This window comes from Peromyscus leucopus, chromosome 4, assembly GCF_004664715.2.
Source record: "Peromyscus leucopus breed LL Stock chromosome 4, UCI_PerLeu_2.1, whole genome shotgun sequence".
Lineage (NCBI taxonomy): Eukaryota > Metazoa > Chordata > Mammalia > Rodentia > Cricetidae > Peromyscus > Peromyscus leucopus.
In genome coordinates, this window is record NC_051066.1 from 107,393,099 (window position 1) to 107,399,098 (window position 6,000).

At 45.6% G+C, this 6,000-nt stretch overlaps 1 pseudogene; it reads right to left on the reverse strand.

The window, feature by feature from the left end:
- Window positions 1-4,973: 4,973 nt before the first annotated feature.
- Window positions 4,974-5,577, reverse strand: LOC114699466 (annotated as a pseudogene).
- Between the last annotated feature and the right edge of the window lie 423 nt (window positions 5,578-6,000).

Genomic DNA, 6,000 nt, shown 5'->3' on the forward strand with positions numbered 1-6,000 from the left:
GTTAACTGGCTGTTTAACCTTATACACTGTTAATCTTGTAAACATTTTTTCCTCATTAACTTTGTCTCTTAATGTTCTCCACAAGGCTGTGCAGTTATTACCTCTTGACTTATGTTCTGGATCTTTGCATCTGTTATGTTTTATTATAGCCCCTGGATGGACTCTCCTCTGAGGCTCTTTGCTGCTTGAAATAGTTAAAGAGAGATCGGGGCCCCCAAACCTCTGAAAACAGTTTGGGTGACCTCTAAAAGGGGGACTAACGGGCCATTCACCTCATCACCCTTTTGGCCACTCCAGGCACTGCTTTTTGAGACTCAGAACTAAAACAGCTGGGTTGAAGCCGTCTCTGCAACCGATAACCTTTCTGTCTCACCAGCACTCAGAGAAACCTTAGAGACATCTCAGATCGATTTAACATCCTTCAGGACCAGCTGGATTCGTTGGCAGTTGCAGTACTCCATGACTAGCTGGGACTACTGAGGATGGGATCTGTGTCCTCCTCCAAGAATGATGCTGTGTCTGTGCCAATAAATAAATCCTAACTGGTTTGAGATGGGGGTGGTCTGTGGTAGTTTGAATGTAATTGGCTCCCATAAGTTCATAGGGAGTGGCACTATTAGGAGGTGTGACTTTGAGTAGGTGTGACCTTGTTGGAGGAAGTGTGTCACTGCAGGGGTGGCCTTTGAGGTCTCACATGCTCAAGCCACACCCAATGTCTCAGTTCACTTCCTGTTGCCTGCAGATCAAGATGTAGAACTCTCAGCTCCTTCTCTAGCACCATATCTACCTGCACACTGCCTTGCTTATCATCATGACGATAATGAACTGAACCTCTGAAACTGTAAGCCACCCCAATTAAATGTTTGCCTTTATAAGAGTTGCTGCAGTCATGGTGTCTCTTCACAGCAACAGAACCCCCAACTAAGACAGGGTCCAAAGACATAGGTGTGCAGAGCCAGACCAACCCAAGACTTTCTCAGAGACCCCGACGAAAGGACAAAGGAAACTTCAGTTCTGTGTCCTTGTCCAGGAATGGCTTTGGCAAGGCTGGTCTGACGCTGGAGCCTGTGCCTTAGAAGAGTTGAGGCTGTGGTTTCTGGAGACACAAATCCTCCCCCTGGGCTGTGTTATCAGTCCTAAGGCAGCAGCTATGTCTGAGTATTTCGTGTTCTCTTTGCCAAAATTGTCTGGCTTAGCTCCCTGCTGACCTTGCCGACCCCCCCCCCCCCAGTATAGAAGATGCTGTACTTTTTTTCTTCTTTCTTTCTTTTTTCTTTTCTTTCTTTCTTTCTTTTTTTTTTTTGAAACAGGGTCTCTCTATATGTCCCTGGCTAAGTAGACCAGGATGGCCTCAAACTTACAGAGATCTGCCTGCCTCTGCCTCCCAAGTGTGCATCAAAAGGTGTGCATCACCACATCCAGCTGGTGTACTTCTTAATAAACTTGCTTGGTATAAAAGGTTTGTGAACAAAGCATGGTGGTGAATGTCTTGTACTCAGGAGGCAGAGGCAGGCAGATCTCTGAGTTTGAGGATAGCCTGGTCTATAGAGAGAGTTCAAGGACAGCCAGGGCTGTTACACAGAGAAACCCTGTCTCAAACACCCCACCCTGCTGTGGAATAATCTTTTAGTACACTGTGAAGATGTGTCACTCTGATTGGTTTAGTAAAGAGCTGAACAACCGATAGCTAGTCAAGATTTCCAGGCACAGAGGATGCTGGGAAGAAGGGCAGAGTCACCAGCCAGATACAGAGAAAACAGGAAAGCATAATAGACATAATAGACAGTACGTAGATGAGGTAAATGAGCCTCAGGGTAGCACATAGATTAATAGAAACGGGTTAATTTAAGTTATAAGATCTAGGTTAAAAAACAAGCCTAAACTACCGGCTGAGCTTTCATAATTAATAATAAGTCTCTGTGTTGTGATTTGGGAGCTGACAGGTAGGACAGAGAAAGACTACTATACCACCCCCAAAAAAGAAAAGGTTTGTGCAAGACCTCCCGACCTCAGCTTCTATCTTCTCTATCTTTATCATCCCCTGGCTCCTCCTCATCAGGAGCCTGTCACTGAAGAATGGCCTGCTGGTCCAGATCACACAGGGACCAGACAGAAATTCAACCCCCAGCCTCCTCCCGTGGATGGACTTTTGGTGCCCTCCACTCTGGCTCCTCCCCTGATCACTTTCCTCCTTGTTATCCCCACACTTAGGTTTCACCCTATCTTTTAAATGTTTACTTACTGAACTCCCCCTTTGGGTATAACCCAAACAAAATGTTCCACGTAGGCTCTCCCAGTGGCTCTCACCCTACAACAGCTCCATTTGCTCCGGTTGTTACTGATTCATCTGCCAAAGGAACTTTCGGATGCTGGGGAGAAACTCTGGTTACAATAGCCCTGCATCCCTTGCATCCCAGGCCAGCTACAATTCTTTACATCAGTCCCCTGTTTTCTTCCCTTCCCTCCCTTCAATGCTCTGTAGCTCCTGATGCTCTGCGGGCTCACTTTGGTGCAGCACTCTTGGCAATGGGACTAGTCACTGTCGCCCTGAATCAATTCTAGAAATACTTCCTTTCATGGGCTCTCTCTACCTCTCGCTTCTACTCCTCCCCCTCTCCCCAACTTCCTGAACTAGCTTTCAGTTCACTCTAACCAAATCATCTGCTTACAGCCCTGTAAAGATTTCCCCAAACTCTCCTCCTGCTAACTGACAGAGGACCTCCTCTACAACAACCTGGAAATAACCCCCTCTGACCACAGCCCTCCTCAGCAGGAAATAGCTAAGAAAGAATCTATGCTCTCCACCCCTTTAGGGTTTGAAATGGTGGAGTGTTTCCTCATTAAAATCTTGCTGAACCTTGCTTGGTTATCTGCTGAGAATGTTTGTCCTGCCTTGGGCAAGCAACTCTGGAAGGCTAAGTACTGCAGTCATCACCACACACCCCCATAAGGATCAAGTCATCTTTTTCCTCCAACAGATTTTGCATCCTGCCTATCTGTTGAAGGTCAGATACCTCTGTTTCTCTGCCTTTCATCTCTTTAAGCTGTCTGAGAAATCTAACATCCCTCCCTAACCCTTCTTTTTCAGCTGGGTCTCACTCTGTAGCTAAGGCTGGCCTGGAACTCATTATGTATCACAGGCTAACCTTGAACCTGCAGCAATTTTCCTGCCTTGACCTGTTTTGGGCTTTTTTTTTTAGTTATAATAAATAACAACCCCCACCAGCAAACAAACAAACAAAAAACAAACCAACCAAAAACCATAACACAGCAAAACAGCAAACCTGGCTGGCTGTTGATGTAACTTAGTGTTGTACGGCAGTTTCTCTAGAACTGAACCACTTCCTCTTGGAAGAAGGGGAAATTTCATGAGATTCGGGAAGCAAACAAACTTTGCTTGTCTGGGAAAGCTGAAATTGACAAGGTTCTGTCGGGCTCAGCCCCAAACTTATGGAAGCAGTGAAAAGTGCCAGGGCCGTCTGAGCAGCCAGGAGGAGACGATGAAACTCTTCTTCTGCACGTGTGTACTCCAGGGATGCAGCTTCATCAGCGTTGAGGTGGGCTTCCAATGCTGCTGCTGCTGCTGCACTTCAGCCATCTCTGCTCTGTTGTTAGTCATTCTATCCATGTTCCTGTGAGTGAGTTCAATAAAAACTCACTGCTTCACTAAGTTGGACTTGGGTCTCCCAAGGGTTTTCCTAACAGGGGTGAGTAGATATGCACTGTGTTTCCCCAGAAGTTTTACACAATTGGTAGAATGCTTATCTATCCCTATGTTTGATCCCCAATATGAAAAAGGTTTTTTTTTCTCTATCAAAAGTAATTAGTGTAAGAAAAGTGAGGCGGAGAAGCAGATAGACTGGATCTTAACAGGCTGAGACTGCGTTATTTTAACAGTGTAAGACCCCAACCTTTCCACAGGATGAAGGCTGAGTGCGTTTAGAGGATCTGATGGACATGCATACACATGAGTGTGTGTGTGTGTATCAGGAGGAAGTTACATCTATGTTTGTGGTTTGACTGGGAGCAGGGTGGGTTGTTTTCGATACCTGGGCATATTGTTTCTGTAGGTGGAACAAGACTGTCTGTCAGTCTGGGGCTAAGCTGTTCTCGTGAACTGAAGTTATTACCCAACAGCTCAACAAGGGTCTGTATTTCCTGAACCTCCCCTTTCCCCTTTGTGCCCATTAGCCAATTAAGTCAGATTGTGCAGTTGAGCTCCTATCAATGGGAAAAGTGTGTAATTGAGCTTACAGTTTCAAAGGGTCAGAATCCAGGATGATGGAGAGACGGCATGGCAGCATGAACTGTTGAGAGCTCACACCTCAAACACTGCAAGCAGGAAGCAGAGAGCACACTGGGAGTGCAGGAGTCTTTTGAAACCTTAAAGCCCACTCCTGGGATACACCTCCTCCAAGACCACACCTCCTAATCCTTCCCAAACAGTTCCACCAACTAGAGACCAAGTATTAGGACATAAGCGCCTATGGGCCATTCTCATTCAAACCACATATCCTCCAACTCAAATATCTTCCATGACTTACTGTTACAACGAAGGTTTTAGAATCGTTAGTCCATGGCCACTCACGTGCAGCAATTCTGCCATTATTACTGCTAAAACTTGTTTACCTGTACTTATGAATGTCCACTCTGGCCAAATGCTGCTTGCAATGGGGTTTCAACCTGGGGGGCAAAGTCTGGAACCTCTTCCTCTTTGCACTCTTGTGTTCTTTATGGGATTAGAATATTCTACTCAAAGACAAATTCCTGAATCTTAGAGGGTGTGGCAGGCTGGGCTGTCATCTGCATCCTAAGATAGCTTGGTGGATCCCTTCGTTGCCATATAGCCCAGGGCAGTCAGTTTTCTTCAATGAATTCTTAGCTTCTTTATTGCTAGTCCCTTTAAAACAATTTGTTTGTTTGTTTATTTATTTAGTGTGTGTGTGTGTGTGTGTGTGTGTGTGTGTGTGTGAGTTGTGTGTGTGCGCTAGAAAACCACTTTATTTGTTTTGGGGAGTTGTCCAAAGTCTCCTTAGAACTTCTGGAACTGCTTCTTGGTGCCAGCAGCTTGGTGACCTTGAGCACATTGAAGTGCACTGTCTTGCTCAGGGGCCTGCACTCTCCCACAGTGACAATGTCGTCGATCTGTACATCCCTGAAACAGGGGGACAGGTGCACAGACTTGTTCTTGTGGCGTTCTCAAAGCGATTGTACTTCCGGATGTAATGGAGGTAGTCCCTGTGGATGACAATGGTCCTCTGCATCCTCATCTTGGTCACTCACCAGAAAGGATCCGACCTTGGATGGAGACCTTACCAGTGAAGGGGCATTTCTTGTCCATGTAGGTGCCCTCAACGGCCTCCTTGGGCGTCTTGAAGCCTAGACTGATGTTTTTGTAGCCCAAGGAAGTTTTTCCTTGCCAGTTTCTCCAAGTAGGACACGCTTCTTGTTTTGAAAGATTGTGGGCTGCTTTTGGTAAGCACGTTCTGTCTGAATGTCTGCCATCTTCCCGGCAGCCTGAGAAAAAGAGAGGTGGGCTCACTCCCCAGTTTCCTTATTCTTATTTTGGTTTTTCAAGACAAGGTTTTGAGACAAGGGTAACCTTGCCTGTCCTAGAACTTGCTCTGTAGACCAGACTGGCCTCGAACTCATAGAAAAAAAAATTGTTTTATTTTGTCTTAGGTAGGGTTTCTTTTGCTGTGCTAAAAGACCATAACCAAAAGTAAGTCCAGGAGGAAAGAGTTTATTTCGTCTTACAATTCTAAGGTCCCACTCCATCACTGAGGGAAGTCAGGACAAGAACTCAAGACAGAAACCTAGAGTCAGGAACTTAGGCAGAAGCTCCTTATGTCTTACTCAGCCAGCTTTCTTTCTTTTTTATGTTGGTTTTTAAAATATTTTTTATTATTTCTAGTTATGTATAGGTATGTGTGTGTCTGTGCATGTGGGTTTGTGCACACGAGTGCAGATGCCCTTGCTCACATCAGATTTCCTGGGAAT